The sequence below is a fragment of the Panthera pardus genome, unplaced genomic scaffold (assembly GCF_024362965.1).
Source record: "Panthera pardus isolate Hobbes unplaced genomic scaffold, ASM2436296v1 HiC_scaffold_8, whole genome shotgun sequence".
Lineage (NCBI taxonomy): Eukaryota > Metazoa > Chordata > Mammalia > Carnivora > Felidae > Panthera > Panthera pardus.
In genome coordinates this window covers 31,412,028-31,430,984 of record NW_026527013.1, presented here as the reverse complement: position 1 = coordinate 31,430,984, position 18,957 = coordinate 31,412,028, and the positions used below count along the sequence as shown (strand labels likewise).

Sequence of the window (18,957 nt, the reverse complement as noted above, 5' to 3'; positions counted from 1 at the left end):
TAGGACAAGGAGGCAGAAGAGACGTTCTTAGATGAGGGTGGAGCAGGCAACCTTGAAGCCAAGGGAATCTCAAGAGAAAAGACTGTCATAGTATGGTGTGTCTGAAGAACTAAAAGGCCAGAGCACCTGAGGCTAGAGATACAGGAGGAGCCAGATCAGAGGACTTACAGAGGGACATGGTAAGGGTTTTCAACACCATCCGTCCTTGAAGCAATGGGAAACCACCAAAAGATTGGCTGCCTGTGATGAAACAGTATTAAAAGACTCACTCTGATCCCAGCTCCTTGAGCTCAGGGCCTTTTGGTATCTTTTTGTCATCTCTATTTCTAAAACATAGGAAGGTGTAAACTTTTGGTAAGTTATTGTGAGCCATAGGAAAGATTCTCTGGTAAAGACCAGACTAAACCACTTCTCCCTCATTAATCCCACAGCAGATGCTTCTATTAAAGGACCTCTCACTGATTACTACAGTTGGGTGTGGACCTCTTTTCACTGGTCTTAAATTCTGGAAAGCAAAGTAGGTATCTTATTTATCTTTTCATCTCTCAAAGCCACGTGCTCAATAAAGTCAAGGATCGAAACAGACCCTCTTTTAATAGCTTAAAATCCTTCTTATATTTCTAAATCAGCTGAGTAAGAATTTTGTTGCCAATTCATCTATGGTAAATAGATCTGAAGGGATAAAATGCAAGGATAAAAAAAAGTTCCACTTTTACAGCTTAACTTGTTTTTATAAAGATTTTATTTTTAAGGGTGCCTAGGTGGCTCAATCATTTAAGCAACCCACTCTTGGTTTCAACTCAGGTCATGATCTCATGGTTCATGGGTCTGAGTCCCACATCAGGCTGTGTGCAGGTAGCACAGGGCCTGCTTGGGATTTTCTCTCTCTCCCTCTGTCTCTCTCTGCCCCTCCCCTGCTTGTGCATGTTCTCTCCCTCTCTCTCAAAATAAACTCAAAAAAGAATTATTTAAAGAAATATTTTATTTTTAAGTAAACTCTACACCCATGGGGTCTTGAACCCACAACCCCAAGATCAAGAGTTGCGTGCTCTGAGTGAGCCAGCTAGGCACCCCCGCAGCTTAACTTTAACAATAAAAACCCATTTCACCAATGTGTGACCAAAAGTATACTTTTTATATTTTAGGATAAATCACTTGTACAGTTCACATGCATTATTTTTTTTAATCTTAGTTTAATTTTAACCAAAACCAAAATGCCCCAGGAGAAGGTCTTTCAGTGATTTTCCAATTCTTATGAGAATTGTTCAGATTAGAATATTTAATTACTCTGATAAGAGTAGGGTAACTGGACTCTATTAAAAGATAGAACTTAGTCATAATCAATAGCTCATATGCTTCATGGTTTATTTGGGGATTTCAGGAGGTGAGAATGGTGAGCCAGCAGGATGAAATCATGAGTATGAATATGCCTAGGGTGTGCTAGTAACTCTCCATTGGCCACCACTCTGGCCCAGCTCAATGCACCAAAGACTTGACGTCCATGGGTAGCATCACTGGGTTAATACAGGCAGGCCTTGGGCGCCCGGGTGGCTCAGTCGGTTGAGCGTCCGACTTTGGCTCAGGTCGTGATCTCACAGTTTGTGAGTTCGAGCCCCGCATCAGGCTCTGTGCTGACCTCTTGCTCAGAGCCTGGAAACTGCTTCAGATTCTGTGTCTCCTTCTCCCTCCGCTCCTCCCCCGCTCACGCTTTGTCTCACTCTGTTTCTCAAAAATAAATCAATGTAAAAAAAACTTTAAAAAAAATACAGGCAGGCCTCCAGGTGAATTTGGCCAATAGAAGGCACTGAAAGAAGATCAAAGAGGGAGGAAAGAAAGTGGAGGGGAGCATTGCTTTCTTATTCCCTCTCCGCTCTGGGCTACAGATTCAGGCAGTGGCTGAAACCCTCCAGGGCTATAGCTCCTGCCAGACAGCGTTCCCCGCACACCACCACCCCCCCCCCCACCCCCTCCCCCCACCCCCCCCCCACCCCCCCCCCCCCGCGGCTCCAGGTCTCTCGCCGGACTTCAGTAAAGCTACCTCTTCTCTTTGCTCCTTTGGATCTAATAGTGATAATGGTTTTCTGTTGCTATTAGTTCCTGGGTGACAGGAACCACATGTTAACCTTAACATTCCTCTGAAAATAATCCTTTCATTAGTCCTCAGAACCATCTGAATGGGCTCAGTTTCCTGCCAGACCTAAGAATTCAAACTATAGACTTGCAAAACTAGCAATCTCCCTCCTTAGCATATAGCAGTTATCATCACAATGGTTATTCATCTCCCAAAGCAACACCTTCAGACCTAGCCTTGCTTGTAAGCTCTTACAATGCTCCAGCAGAAATGACACCTTTTAGGGGCGCCTGGGTGGCTCAGTCAGTTGCGCATCTGACTTCGGCTCAGGTCCAGGTCCTGATCTCACAGCTCTTGAGTTCGAGCCCCACGTCGGTCTCTAAGCTGACAGCTCAGAGCCTGGAGCCTGCTTTGGATGCTGTGCCCTCTGCCCCTCCCCCCATTTTCTCTGTCTCAAAAATAAACAAACATTAAAAAGAAATGACACCTTTTAAACTGGTCAGTACAGGAGAACACTGGAGGGTGCTCTTGAAAGACAGCTGGCAGAATGGAGAGCCCAACGCAATTCTCTAGGCAGGAGTCTGTTACGTGTCAAGAAGAAAACGTTTGACGAAGAGATGCTACTTCCTCCTACTTCTCCCTGGGTTTCCTCTCACTAAGGGCATGGAGTCAAAGTCAGCATTGTATTTTCACACAGAACACCAAGAAGTTGTATCACTGCCTGGGGAAGTTGTCCTGCGTGGTACCTCACTTTGCTGGTTTCTCAGACCTGAGGATCTGCTTACCACTAGGCCAAGGCACACAGAAAGAGAGCCAACCATCTTGTATTACTAGCCACTTGCCCATGAGCTTTCCTTCTTTCGCTCTTTCATCCCAGGATAAATCTTTCTTCTACACTAAGGCAAAAGATGAGCAAGTTGAGAAAATTCTAATTGTTCAGCCTTGCCTGTCTCTTTAACAGATCTGACCAGATTAGCACTTTTCTTTTCCACAGGAGAGGACTGGCATATGCTTATACCATAATCTGCTCTGAGCTCCTTCGGATTCTTCTTTTATCAAGGCAACCGGATTTGAGGTTAGATGTTAATTGAAATCACCTGGGAATATCTAAACAAAGTTTTTTTTTGTTTTTTTTTTTAAGTTTATTTATTTTGAGAGAGAGAGAGAGAGAAAAGTGCAAGCAGGGTAGGGGCAGAGAGAGAGGGAGAATCCCAAACAGGCTCCGCGCTGCCAGCACAGAGCCTGATGTGGGGCTCCAACTCACGAACCGTTGAGATCATGACCTGAGCTGAACTCAAGAGTAGGACGCTTAACCGGCTGAGCCACACAGATGCCCCTCACCTGGTAGTATCTAAACACTCCACCTTGTTTTCACTTAGTACAAGTAACCTGAAGATGACTATATTTCTGAATATTGGGACATTTTTTTGAACAAGAGTTGATTTAAAGAATTCTTCTAGGGGGCTAAGAATTGATGTGGCTTCTTTAACAAGCTACCCCACCAAGAACTCCAAATGTCTCCCGCTGCAACCAGTAGACATTCAGAGTTAACATAGAAGAGTTGCTAAGATAAAGACACAGGCAGACAGACAGTAGTCTGCAGAAAAGATGCTCTGCCTCACTTCAGCCAAGCCTAGTCAAGCGGCAAGATAGCTCTCTTCTCCCACCTTGGGGTGCAGGGGAGAAGCCTCTCTCTCCTGCCTTGGGCAACACCTAAGAGGCAGTGAGATTAACAAAACTTGATTCCCACTACATATCCATTCCTATCACTCATTAATTACCCTTACTTATAAACATTCATTCCAAAGGATATTTAATTGGGAAACTCTATAACCAGCTGGGTGGATCTACATCAAATATTAATAGTGGTATCTTTGGGTAGTGGAACTATGAGTAACTGTTATTTCCTTCTGTGTCTGTGAAGTTTTCTAATTTTTCTACAAATACCTATTTTTTCTTAGTTGTTCTAAGAGGGGGTTAACTCAAACACTTGATTTTTGCAATCAGGAAAAAGTTATTAACCAAAAACCCTGCAAACATTCAAATATTTCAGTTTTCCACGAGAACCAGATTTATATAATTTTTTTACGGAATTCTTAAAACTCAAAATCAAAATCATATTTTTTAGCTTTTGTGTATTTTAAGATTTTCAATACTATACTTTATAACTTTTGTTTTAAAATAAGAAACCAGGGGTGCTTTGGTGGCTTAGTCAGTTGACTGTCCCACTCTTGATTTCAGCTCGGTCATGATCCCAGGGTCCTGGGATTGAGCCCCACATTGTGCTCTGCCCTGGAGTGTGGTGCCTGCTTGGGATTCTCTCCCTCTCCCTCTCCTCCTCTCCCCCTCTCGCGCTCCCTCTCCCTCAATAAAATAAAACCATTCAAAATGTGAAAAACAAATGCTAAACTGGATTTAGCATGTAATTTTTATCCAGGACATATCACAACCTTAACTGAGATCATGTAGGCTCTTTTCATACTCTAAAGTACTAACACAGATTAAAAAAAAAAGGGGGGGGGGGACTGTTTCTCTCTGTAAATACACCACTCAGATAATATCATATGTAGTTATATGGTTAAGAGACTACAGATACAAAGAGTAGCGTTTCTTCCACTACAAATGCTAGCCAATAAAAATTTTCCAGTCTACAGCTGATTAATACTTGATACCTGGTCTATGGAAAGGAAAGCTAATCATTGCTGGCTGTTAGCTAAATCAACAGACACACTAAGAAACCTGTGTCCTATCACATCATGACTGCTGTTTACTATGCAAACGGATTTTTCAGTTTAGCTCCATCATTGTTCTAAACAGAAAACTGCAATACTATCTTTTCTAGGAGCTACTGTTCTCATAATCTATAATAACTAAACACATATTACTCACTGTCTTGTAGTGATGAAATATATTCACACGGAATCTCAAAAACCACAAACATTTTTACTAGCTTCAGGAAGCTAGTAAATTTGAACAAGTGATTCCTTTTAAACTGTCCTAATGTAATGGCAAATGGTCTCTTTTCTAACTTCGATTTCCAAATGATTTCTAGTTATAAGTACCAGAACAATAATAATCAACAGGATGGGTAGTGGAGGGAGTAGCAAATGGAGTCTTAAATATCTCCTTTCAAAGCAGCTAAGAAGAGCTATGTTCCAAAACACTAAAAATGTCTTTGTGTTCAGAATGTTAAAACTTAAACACAGCAGTGAACAAAATATAAAGAGATGAAAAGTATGCATTTTTCAATGAAGAACTTTGTAGGCACTCTTTTCAGGATTAAGTTCAAGGATTCTAAAGGTTCAAAATACCTGCAAAAATGAGGCAAACTAGAAATGCAAGAGAAAAAAAGGCAGTCTCTGACTAGTGTTAACATGTTTAGAAGCTGTAGAAATCAGCACCTGAAACAAATCAGGAGAAGAGCATTTAAAAACTAGTGTTAAGTGTCAGGACAAGGTTCTAGAAGCTATGGAGAAAGTCTTAAGATGTGTCTATTTACAAAAAGTTCTGGCCAAATAAGAACCACCACATTACCACTATGACCGTGTTAATGGTGAAAACTACAGTGACACCTTACCAGCAAGGGGAAAGGGCCTAACATACAACCCTATTGTTAACAGAACACTGTCTAGAGACCCTAATTAAACAAAAGTGGCAAGTACTCCTCTCAAAATCACTCGTAGTGGTGGGCCTGAACAGCAGAAAACAGAGCAGACCGTTTAAAAGAAGAGTCCAGGGGCTGGGAAGACAAGTGACTACACCACAAGGTGGTAATTACACCGTGGTAAAATAAAAAAGGCCAGACTGAAGGGCTCCAAGAGGTACTTCAAAACCAGCTAATCTAATCGTGGCAAGAAGAGGTGGGACAAATCAGCTTCTCAACGGACTGTGGGGAAATAAAACACACTGGTCCTCCACGTCAAGAATAAATGAAAGGGAACTACCTGCATCACACACCAATGTCCCCACAGTAATAAAGGCCAAACATATATTCACCTAGCTCCAATTTATCCCCAAAACTTGAGAAACCACAAGAGAGGCTTCTTGAACAGTCCTCAGCAAAGGCATGAGTAGTCACACCTCGGTTTTCCTGCCAACAGTCCTTTGTTGCAGGGGAAATGGCTCAACTTTCCTAAAACCATATGCTTAGATGAAAAATAGGGAAAATACGTTTTTCTGACTTCAAATGGTTATTAAACAAAATAGGAATATATATGTATATATATTTGATACATGTATATTTGATACATATGAGTGTATATATATATATATGTGTGTGTGTGAAAACGCTCTGAATAAAAAATCACACTGCATTTGCACATTTTACTGCTAGAAACATAGTTTAACTTCTACGCTAAAGGCTATACAGATGTAGGTTGTTCCTTCAGCCCATAAGACCTAAATGTTTATTTGTAAGACCTAAAATGTTTATTTGTGGGGCACCTGGCTGGCTGAGTCGGTTGAGCATCTGACTTCCGCTCAGGTCATGATCTTGTGATTCGTGAGTACAATCCCCAACTCAGGCTAGCTGCTGTCAATGCAGAGCCTGCTTCAGATCCTCTGTCCCTCTCTATCTGCCCCTCCCCCGCTTGTGCTCTCTCAAAAATAAATAAAACATTAAAAAAAATAGTTTAAATAACAAAAAAATAAAACACTTATTTTTAAGTAGCAAGGTTACAATGACAGCCAGTAGACACCTGGAGAAGACAGAAAAAGAAAAGCAGGGCAGTATGGGGAACATTTAGCACAGGAGCCAATAATGACATTTATCTGTATCCTAAGGGGATCACTATGCACTAGGTAAAAATGTTCCTAACAAGAACCCTGTAACCAATAAATGGTCAAATTACAGTTCATATGATTTTCTTTTAAAAATCAGGGAAATGATAGAAAAGATGACTATGCAAAAAAATGGATAAATTTGTTATTGCTCTTAGAATGATAAGCACTTATTACTAGCAGAAATGGAAATCGATGGTGAAGAGTCACAAAAGTACTTCTCAAACTGGGGTTTAAGAATCTTTAGAGGCAGGTGGGGTTGGGAGGGAAAGGGGCGAACCAGAGGTCATGAAGGGGTTGCAAATAGATGTGTTTAATAATGCACAAAGCGGCTCGTACAAATGTTCAGACAGTAGACATCTGTGGGTTCTATCAACTTTGCATTCACTCCCCTGCTGGGGAACACCGCCACGCCCCCCAAAAGCACCACCACCAGCAGGTAGTTTCTTGGTGAAGCAGGAACCAAGGCACCTTCCAGGATCCAGTCTGATCTCTCCGTAGAGAATGTAGTTAAAAAGAGTTAGACACGTTAATAAGTCCAGCACCCTGAGAAGACTGTCCACTGAGGCCTGCTGGTTCTCTACGGTCAATTAGAAGAGCTACACCACATCCTTCGAATAGCCTCCTTTTTTGCTTCTAGTAGCCCGATTTTGTTTCTACTACTTACCATGGAAGACCTTTAACCGATCAGCCATGATTTTCTGTCTAGGAGAGTCTATTTTCTCAAAGATTTGGGGGGTAAAATGTAATTTGACAAGTAATTTTAAACTATTAGTTTTATGACAAAAACAAAGGGATGTTACCATGGAGTAGGCTAGACTTCATGTAAAATTTTGAGATATTGGATTTTGCTTTTGAGATTTTTAAAGATATGCTTCTTCCCCCCCTCCTCCCTCTCCCTCTCTCCCAGGAAAGTTTCTTTAGCAATGGATTTAAGAAGCACTGATCCAGGGAAAACCTTCCTTAACTTTTAGGATCTGCCTCTAACTTCTTAAAGATCTAGGACAAGTTACTTAACCTCCCTAAGGCTCACTTATCACAACTTTAAAATGGAAGTAGTAATAGTACCTATCTCATAGAGGCGTTAGTTATCCTAAGAGATAACACAGGGAAGCACTTAACACTGCGCTTCACAGCAGAGTTTGTCAGTCATGGCAAACAAGGGCTAATGTACAAAAGCCAAGTGCATACTGTTTGCAAAGATGGCCACAACAATACCCCCACCCCACTCCTGCAGTCAGCATGACCTGTCATATGTACTCTGCAGCATCTCCCATCAAAAGGTGGTGCCTACTTTCAACTCTTGGATCCGGACTGGGCTTGTGGCTTTCCTTGATCAACAGAATTTGGCAGAGTGACCCTGTGGGACTTCTAAGCCTAGGCCTCAAGTAGCGTTGCAGCTCTCACCTTCTTGAAACATAACATCTGCACATGACGGTATTTACCTGGTCTTAGCTGCTAGGTCACGTGGTGGTCAGATGCGCTGTCCCAGCTAGATGCCTAGACCTAGAGATTCCCTAGACTAGCTCTGACTGGAGGCTTCAGAGGGCAGCAGCCACATTAGTGACCTCAGGCCCAAGAAGAGCAGCAGCAGAACTGCCCTACCCTAATTCTGTGTAAATGGTCATTATTTTAAGCCACAAAGTTTTGGAGTGGATTCTTCTTAGTCTATAATACATAACTGATATGTACACTTAGTGAATTACCATAGTATTTCTAGATTTTTTTATTCTACTCATTTCCTAAAATTCCCTACAAACAAACCCAAAGCCCCTATCTTTGCAAATAAGTATGTCACAGCCTGCTGTGGTTGTACTTCTCATTCTTCATCACCAGGTCAATGTTTCTAATTTCATAGAAACATTGAAATATATCTCAGAACTTGGGGGTTTAGGGTGGAAAGTAAAACATACCCCCAAACCAAAATAACTTAAGTGAAAATAAAGTGAAAATTTTCTAAAATTATCACAGGTACACCACAAAGATGCAGGTGCAAACATAGTTGAGCTAAAAATGAAGTAACTGGCTGAAAGAAAAAAAAAATGAAACAAAATTGCTCTGATTCATTCAATAATAGAAATCAAAACAGACTCTCCCTTCTAACAGTTTTTGTGCCTGGCATTTTCTTCAATATGCTTTATTATTACTATTTTAATGTTTATTTTTGAGAGGGGGAGCATGAGTGGGGGAGGGGGAGAGAGAGAGAGGGAGGCAGAGAATCAGAAGCAGGTTCGCGCTGTCAGTGCAAAGCCTAATGCGGGGCTCCAACTCAGGATCCATGGCATCATGACCTGAGCCAAAGCTGACGCTCAACTGACTAAGCCACCCAGGTGCTCCTCCTTCCATATACTTTAAAGATGACCAAAACCTTCTTTTATTTATTTTTTTAAACGTTTATTTATTTTTGGGACAGAGAGAGACAGAGTATGAATAGGGGAGGGTTAGAGAGAGAGGGAGACACAGAAATCGAAGCAGGCTCCAGGCTCTGAGCTGTCAGCACAGAGCCCGACGCGGGGCTTGAACTCATGGACTGTGAGATCATGACCTGAGCCAAACTCAGACGCTTGACTGACTGAGCCACACAGGCGCCCCCCAAAACCTTCTTTTAAAGGTTTGTCACTATGCATTGTCAACAGGAAGGAAATGCTTACTTTAGGTCACTATCCATTCACCAAATATTTATGGAGTACCACGTCTAAGCTAGTGAGCTGTTAGCCCCTGAACAACTTGACAGTGGACAGAGACAGCACGGGTAAAGGGAGCATGACATGACTAGGCTGAACCTCGATCACACTCCTGTCTTGGTCAAGGTACCTGCTCTGGTTAGAGGGTTTAGGCTGGTGTACTAGGCAAACAAGGCTCTGCCCTCATGCAAGCATGCCTCTAGAAGGAGAGAAATATTAGCAGCTGACATTATCATCACCGATACTATCACTATCATTACCATTGTTACCATGTACCTTTACCCATCCCACCACTTCTTCCTCCTTAATGACTGCTAAGTATCTGGCACTCTACTAACCACTTGCTGCCTTCAATCTTCACAACAACTTACCAAGGTATTGCCTGCATTTCCATTCATTCATCCGTTCATTTGTTCATTCATTCAGTAAGCTCTACATCCAACGGGCTTGAACTCGTGACCCTGAGATCAAGAGTTGCATGTGTGCTCTACCGAGGGAGCCAGCCAGGCGCCCCTGTATTGCCAACATCTTACATATGAGGAGACTGAGGCCCTAAATGGAGAAAAGTAACACAGATAGTAAGTAGTGAAGCTCAGGTTTTAAATGCTACACTATACTGCCTCCGTACACACAAATTACTTATGATATTACAGGAATTTCAACAGGGGGAGAATCTTTCACAAGAAATGAGGCACAATGTACTATCATGCAAATGCGTTCAGTATGTTTCTTCTGAAAACTGTTATTTAATTCTGTATGGATTTTTTTCTGTCCTATTAGAAAGGTCTGGAAAATATTCTTATTAGCAAAATAGAAAGTATTTTTTTAAAAAAAACCAGAAAACATTTTTAAGATATATGAGAAAGCATATTTCACATCTAATACAACACAATGAAGGGAAGTAGTCAAGACAGTTCAATTAGCCACAAATAGATATTTTCATTGCTATATTTATTCTTCAGTATCTTTATTATTTTTCCTGATTATAAAAGCAAATGCTACATGAGAAAAATGTATTTTTTTAAAACACCCACAATCTTATTACCTAGAGATAACAAATTCCCATTATTTGGGATATATCCTTTCAGATACTTCCTTTTAAGTTTCTATACATGGGGTTTTGTCCACCTTAAGAAATCATACGTTAATAACAAAAAAATTCACGCGTTACACATATTCTCATACTACCCTCTTCTTCCTAAACATCATTCTATGTCAATGAATATCGGCCTGCATCATCTTTTTTCTTTTAAGATTTTATTTTTAAGTAATCTCTACCCCAACATGGGGCTCAAACTCACGCCGAGATCAAGAGTTGCACACTCTACTGAGTAAAACAGCCAGACACCCTTTGCATCATCCCTTTTAATTTTTTTTTTTAACGTTTATTTATTTTTGAGACAGAGACAGAGACAGAGCATGAATGGGGGAGGGACAGAGAGAGAGAAAGACACAGAATTGGAAGCAGGCTCCAGGCTCTGAGCCATCAGCCCAGAGCCCGACGCGGGGCTCGAACTCACGGACCGCGAGATCGTGACCTAGCTGAAGTCGGACGCTTAACTGACTGAGCCACCCAGGTGCCCCGCATCATCCCTTTTAAAGACTGCACAATATTTCACTGCATGGTTAGGTCCTGATAGACTTAATCAGTCCTTTCACAAGCATTTGGATTACTTTCTAAGTTTTGCTATTATTACTATTTTTTTAATTTTCTAATGTTTATTTTTTTTTTAATTTTTTTTTTTTTAACGTTTATTCATTTTTGAGACAGAGAGAGACAGAGCATGAATGGGGGAAGGCCAGAGAGAGAGGGAGACACAGAATCTGAAACAGGCTCCAGGCTCTGAGCTGTCAGCACAGAGCCTGACGCGGGGCTCGAACTCACAGACCGTGAGATCATGACCTGAGCCGAAGTCGGACGCTTAACGGACTGAGCCACCCAGGCGCCCCTCTAATGTTTATTTTTTGAGAGAGAGAAAGAGAGAAAGAGCATGAGCAGGGAGGGGCAGGGAGAGAGGGAGACACAAAATCTGAAGCAGGTTGAGCCGTCAGCAGAGAGCCCAACGCGGGGCTCCAACCCAGGAACTGAAAGATCATGACCTGAGCGGAAGTCCGACGCTTAACCTAGTGAGCCACCCAGGCGCCCCCTACGTTTTGCTATTATTAAAAAATGGGGCAATGAGCAGTCTAGCACACACACCTATGTACATTTGACCGTTTCTTTAAGATAAATTTCTAGATGTGGACTTGCCATTTTATGACTTTGAATGCATATTGCCTAAATTGTCATCCAAAAAATATGTACCAAATTTGCCTTTAAAAAAAAAAAAAAAAAGGAGGGGCGCCTGGGTGGCTCAGTTGGTTAAGCTTCTGACTTCGGCTCAGGTCATGATCTCACGGTTCGTGGGTTCGAGCCCCACATCAGGCTCTGTGCTGGCAGCTCAGAGCCTGGAGACTGCTTCGGATTCTGTGTCTCCCTCTCTCCTCCCCTCCCCTGCTCATGCTCTGTCTCTCTCTCAAAAATAAATAAACATTAAAAAAAAAAATTTATAAAAAAAAAGGAAACCCTTGGGCACCTGGGTGGTTCCGTCGGTTGAGCATCTGACTTCGGCTCAGGTCATGATCTCATGGTTCATGAGTTCAGGCCCCTAGTCGGGCTCTGTGCTGACAGCTCAGAGCCTGGAGCCTGCTTCAGATTCTGTCTCCCTTTCTCTGCCCCCCACCCCCACTTACACTCTGACTCTCTCTCAAAAATAAACATTTTTTTGAAAACTAAAAAAAGAAACCCTTAAATTCTAAGAGTAATATATTTTACTACTATCGAGATTAAATGGCAAAATATTTTAAAAACTGCATCTTATCTTTAAATATCTAAAATATTGGTGCATAACTGATATTACATTAAATTTATATTTGGAGGGGGGAATTCTAAATTGCCCAGTAACCTCTAGTGGTTTTATTTTTAGCATAATGTTGTTGTTTTGAAAAGTTAAACTCCAAAAAAAAAACCATAGTTGGGGCAAAACAAGCAAATTAGTGGAGAATATTAAAAGGCAGAAAGGGAGGCAAAATATAAATGAATTAGTTACAGCAATTACCAGGTCACCAAATCTGCATCCCATACAATGACCAAGAGAGAAGGGTCAAGAGAGAGAAACAGGGAAACTAAAAGCAGCAGCCCTCAGTGTTGCAGCGATGGCCGGATGAAATTACACACAGACATATACATCTACATGCTCTGTACACATCAATCCTGGAGCTAGTCTCCAGAGGTTAGAGCACAAGAGGAATCTTTGTGTGCTTTAGTTAACCAAACATCATGCAGAAAGGAGGTGGGGGAGTCCACATACAGATTTCCTTAAGGTAAGAGCATCTAGTCAGCAGATTGATGGCCTAGTATATTGGTTACATCCGTCAGGACAAGGGGACAACAGGAACTTGAAGCATAAGAAAGCTCCAAAGGCACTGATTCCTCTCAAAACCATCACACAGGACAGGGGTCAAACATCAAGCCCTATGGAAAGCTTGGCAAGGTAAGAACATTTTTAGCAATAAACAAAATTTACTGGTGATATAGTAATATACTGCTAAGAAGGGATAGGGCGCCTGGGTGGCTCAGTCGGTTAAGCGTCTGACTTCAGCTCAAGTCATGAGCTCACACTCCGTGAGTTTGAGTCCCGCGTCGGGCTCTGTGCGGACAGCTCGGAGCCTGGAGCCTGCTTCAGATTCTGTGTCTCCCTCTCTCTCTGCCCATCCCCTGCTCATGCTCTGTCTCTCTCTGTCTCAAAAGTAAATAAAAACATTAAAAAAAAATTTTTAAAAAAAAGGGAAAGCCACATCCTATAACTGAGAACAACTAACCGGACGGAGTTTCATCCTGATAGAGGAAGACAGGGGCCTTAGGTAATGCTGCCATACCAAAAGCATAGAATACTTAAGGCAAATGACACTGTGTGCAGGCAGGGGTGTGGGGGCAGGGGGTAGCTTGATGATGCCACAAACCTATAGGACTTAGGAGTCTAACATTCTTCTAGGCAAGGGGTCAGCGAACCATGGGCTATAGGTCAAATCTACCCGCTGTCTGTACACACCATGAGCCCAGAATGGCTTTTACGTTTTTAAATGATTGAAAAAATAAAAACATATTTCATGGCACATAAAAATTATATGAAATTCAATTGTCAGTGTCCATAAAGTTTTGGTGGAACACAGCCACGGCCATTTGCTTATGTCTCTGGCTGCTTTCTAGATACACTGATAGAGTTGAGCAGGTATGACAGAGAGGATGGGGGTAGGAGAGGTGGCTGACAAACTGGAAAATGGCCTTTATAGAAAGTTTGCTGACCTCTGTTCTAGGCCATAAAACCATGTAGTTTTTTAATGGATCACAGCTCCAAACCTGTGCATGCTTGTTGGCTTGGCCCCTAAAATACCCAGGATTTAGACATAACCTGCCAGCCTAACAGAGAATGCAACCCCACTGTTAAGAACAGCAGACAGGTCCTGTAGATGCTGGGGCACCTACAGAAAGATTTCTGGCCGTGGTAACCAGAAAGATTTGAAAGGCTTTAATGAGTTGGAATTAGGATGGTCCCTAAAGGTTTACATGGGAATATTTTGAAAAACCATATTAGCTTTTCCTTTGAAAGACAAGAATGAAATCAGCCTCAAGATGCCTAGTACCTTTAAGATTTATACTAGGGGCCTAGGGCTGAGCAAAGCCTTTTGCTTTTATTATCTCATTTAATGGTCACCTCCTCCTGACTCAAAGAGGCTGGATGGCTCAAGCTGAACACAGCCAGAAAGCTTAGGAAATGGGAGTCAAACCCCATCACAGCTTGTGTCCATACCACTACCCTCACTTGACAGCAGGAGGCATGAAGGCTCACCACGAATAAATGAAAGGAAAAGACCACAGAAACAGTGGAAGCAAGTATGCTCTTATAGCCATGAGCATTATAAGTATTTTAATCACATCTGTCTTCTAACTAGTAACACCTTCTCTTCTTTCAGTGTTTAGAGATAGGAAAACATAATTCAGTTCTTCCAGACTCCTTTCCCTGGTGAGAAACATCAATGCAGGTACCCAGTTGTGGAGCCATTTTAAAGACGTCAGAATCAGGCAGCCAAAGTTACAGGTGTAATTTCCACTCATGAAGTCCCTGGAACACCTGTGAGGGTCACCTGTGAGGGTCCGTGTCAGGAGCAGAGGAGCAAACATTTTCAGAGGCAATGGACTAGAAAGTACATGTGCAGTTTCTTAGTTTAGATTTTTCATTCAAATTACAAATGAAGAGAAAAAGTTAAGCAGAATCTTACACAAGGAGACAGCTATGATATTGGTGGGCTGGCACTGTTTCTTTCTGCCCAGCACCCGTGTCCTCAATTTCACCAATCACCATCATCTTCCCTCAACCTTCCCCCGGACCTCTACAAGATAAGGACCACTTAACCCAAACTCGTTTTTGAAAACCTAATTTTTAAAAGATGTTTCAATTTGTTAATATTTTCATCACACTTTGAGAAATAATATAGATCATTACCACATACCATGTTTAGACGCATTCATTCATTCATTCATTCATTCAGGTGTTTATTAGTGTTACCTGCGCCTAGCTTCCAAGTCCTTCATACAGGCCAAGTGAGGGATTCAGAGTTTTTTACACAGGAAACTTCATGCCAGCCTCCCCATACCTCTACCGCATAGGCTTTACCCAGATGAGGAGCTGGACGGTCAGGTAGGTTTCTTAGCCACACTGAATGAAAGAACCCAGATCTGAACTTATATCTGCCTGACTGAGAAACTGTTTTTCCCATCACGCTCTGCTCAGAATGCTTACCTCCCAGTCACGTTTCAGATTTGCTGGACAGCAATAAGAAAGTGGAGCTGGGCAAACCATTTGCTTCAAAGGCTGGTTGTCAAGATCAAATCTCTGCTTATTGACCATCAGTCTATCTGGTCTAAACTTTTAAATATAATTTTAAAACAGGGGCACTTAGGTGGCTCAGTCAGTGAAGTATCCTACTCTCGAATTCGGCTCAGGTCATGGTCTCACAGCTCATGGGTTCGAACCCCACGTCAAGCTCTGTCCTGACAATGCAGAGCCTGCATGGGATTCCTCTCTCTTGTCCCTCCCCTGCTTACACGTGCACATGCTCTCTCTCCCCCATTCTCTCTCTCTCAAAAATAAATAAATAAACTTAAAAAAAAAAAAGAGCCACAATGCACCCAGGAAGAGCATGTCAAGCCCTTTATGTGTGTGAATGGTTTATCAACTAACAGGCAATGCTTTCCTGTGGCAACAAAGTGGGAAGTGTTTTTGTACCTCTAAGACCACTTGACTAGACCCAAAACAACTTTAAACATCAAGTACTGTGCACAAAGACCTACATTTTCTTTTTTCCTTTCAAGGATTATTCTCCCATTTTATTGAATAAAAACATACAGCTCTAACATTTTGGGGCCCTGGACCTCTTTTATAACACAACCACAGACCTTCTCCCTAGAAAGGCACACATACACAAAAAGTTTTGGTCACAACTATAGGAAATTCAGGAATCTCTTGAAGTCAATTCATGGATCCCTAGAGGTCCAAAGACCTCATGACAACCCGTATTCTAAAAGCATACTGCAGGAGCACCTGGGTGGCTCAGTTGGGTAAGCGTCTGACTACAGCTCAGGTCATGATCTCACGGTTCGTGGGTTTGAGCCCTGTGTCGGGCTCTGTGCTGACAGCTCGGAGCCTGGAGCCTGCTTCAGATTCTGTGTCCCCCGCTCTCTCTGCCCCTCCCCTGCTCACGCTGTCTGTCTGTCTGTCTCTTTCTCTCTCAAAAATAAATAAACTTAAAAAAATAAAAATAATAAAAAATAAAAGCATACTGCAGAAATGCCTACATCATTTCATAGGACCAGGGTAAAGACCTTATAGCCAGCTCTCTCATCATCCTTTATAATTTCAGAAGGCTAATAACAAATGAACACTCAAACAAACTTCCACAAGTAGACTCCCATATTCTCCAAGAAACCAGCAATCTAAGGACTTCAATAAAATCACCAAATCTAAAGTCATATAAATTCAAAGTCCAAATCAGTTTTGTTAGAGCTTAGAATCTGTTACTTCTTTCTGCCCACAAAGATTTCCTTATAAAAGAAACATCAGTATGGCCTAAAGCTTAGTCCTTCCTACTTTAACACTCGTGAGCATATTAAGATATAATTATATGAAAAAAGACTACTTCTAAATTACTAAAACATGTCCTTTTACTACACATATGAATAAAGTCAATTAAGAAAATTCTCAAATGTTCATTTGCAAGATAAATTATGTGGTTGGCAAGCAGACTTTAAACATTTCATAAAGGCTCAAATTTTGACGTGTTGCCAACCAGGTGGGTCAAGAGCTTTCAGAAATGTTTAGTTGTAGGTATACCTCAAACTTTAAAGTCTTTCAAATGTCTCTTGGTCTTACTGCTTTATAAAATTTCTAGCACTGTCCAACATATTTTTAGTTACAAAATGAACTTATAAAAGTGGCCAGAACTCCACCCATGAATACCAGATAAAAGGTCTCATAAAAATTTAAGTTACAAGGGGCAGTGATACTCTCCTATCAACAGCACCAAAGATTATTTTAAATCACTTAAGATACTGTTTCAAAATCATTATTTGATAAGATGAAGTAACAAGCTGCTTACACAGAACATCATTTCACCCCCGACAATGATCTTTTAAACAGTAATGACCCTCACCAAAATGCAGTTGGGATGTATAATCAAGCGACACTTTCAATGTACAGTTTGTAGTCCTAAGATTTAAAGTAAGTCTTGCTTTGGTTAGAATATGTTCTCTCCTTCTAAAACCAAGAAAATGAACACAGCCTGAGGCCCGTGCACACTCAGCGGTTAAGTCAGTATTATTTTAAGGCCAGGGGAGGCTTTTCACCCTAGCGGAGGTCAAGTTATACCTCACAATCTTCAAAGTAATCTTTTTTTCCTTTGTGCCAAAAGTCGAAGGTGCTAATTCTTGAGAGCAAGGTTTTAGAGCATTATTAGAGTTTCGACTTCCTATATGTGAATAAAATTTTACATATACGGATCTCCAGCTAGGGATTAAACACACTTCACTGCCATACATTTGCATTTACAGCTCTCCCTCTTCGGAAGAACGGAGACAAAACAGGGAGAATGAACCCAAGTTTCGCAAAGAACCAAAAACAACCAAATCCAACCCACATAACTGCCTCAGCCCGGATGTGAAAGAGGCAGGGTACTTGGGGGGGGGGGGGGGTGTGGTGGCAGGAAAACTGGAAAATAACTTCACGCTCAAGAAGATACCAAACCTGGGTTAAAACTCACACACGCTCCTTCTGCCAAAGTGAATCTCCCCCGCTGGAGATCAAATCAGCAGTACTGGTTCTGGTTTTCCTCCAGCCTCTCCCCACCTAAATGTTGCCATTTACGAGAAACTCATCGAAGTTGAATCAAAGTGACTTTTGGGAAGAGATGCCAATATGATCTACAGAGTGCTCCGGAAATGTGTAACTCTACACACGAGGCAACGTTACTCCTTGGGCACCAACACCCACCCCCACCCCCCCACCCCCCGCAACTTCACTTTCAACTTCCCCTTAAGATGCGGACAATCACAGAGACTTTTTTTTTTTTTTTTTTTTTTTGAAAATCGGAGAGAGCATTAAATAAAGCACCGCATCCAGGTCACCGATGGGCTCCCGGCGCCCGGGGAGGTCCGCGAGCACCGCGCTCCCCGGCCGCTCCGCCAACTCCTCCCGGAGGTCTCCAAGTTTCTCTTTCCCCACCTCTGCGAGCACCCGCCAGAGCCCGGGAGGGAAGGGGGCGGCCCCAGGCGCCGGAACCGAGCGACCTGGAACCCTGGGCCTTTGCGGCTCGCCGGCCGCGCCCGGCGCAAGTGCCCGCGTTCGAGACCCCGGGCGCGTGTGGGCGCCAACTTCGCGGGGACCATCGCGCCGTACCCCCGCGGCGCCCCTAGTCCTGCGCCTCCCGGGCCAGCCGGGTCCGGGCGTCCCCGCCACCCTCCCCGCCCCACGGCGGAGCGAGCCCACCCCCAGCTGCGGCAGCCGGGATGCGGCGGCGGGGAAGGGGGGGGGGCGGCGGTCCCCTTCCCCGGGAAGGCGCGGGGACCCGGAGCCGGGTGGCCCGCAGCCCCCGAAGCCCCCGGCGGGCGGCCGAGCGAGCTCACCTGGCGGCTGGCGGCGGCCTCCGGGGCGGCCTCTGGGCGTGGGCCGGGCGGGGGCGGCAGGGGGGGGGCGGCGGGGGCCGGGGCTGTAGCCGGGGCCGCCGCCGCCCGCCGGCCTCGCCCCCCACACGCGCCGGCCGCGGCCGCCCCCGGGCAGTGCGGGGGGCGCGGGGAGCGCGGGTCCCGCGGCGGCGGCGGCGGCGGCGGCG

The 18,957-nt window shown here is 43.2% G+C and overlaps 1 protein-coding gene across 7 annotated transcripts in view; it reads right to left on the bottom strand.

Annotated features, from left to right (window-relative positions):
* Positions 1-18,827, bottom strand: part of ATXN7 (ataxin 7) — a 142,265-nt gene extending 123,438 nt beyond the window's left edge. For 6 of the 7 annotated variants that reach the window (XM_053897605.1, XM_053897609.1, XM_053897608.1 and 3 more), the window contains exons 1-2: positions 18,752-18,827; positions 9,906-10,086 (exon numbers count right to left, since the gene is read on the bottom strand). The gene's annotated coding sequence lies outside the window, so the exon portion shown is untranslated. Of the gene's footprint in view, positions 1-9,905; positions 10,087-14,853; positions 15,086-18,751 lie in introns of those variants that run through there. The other variant, XM_053897606.1, reaches the window with a different exon arrangement.
* Between the last annotated feature and the right edge of the window lie 130 nt (positions 18,828-18,957).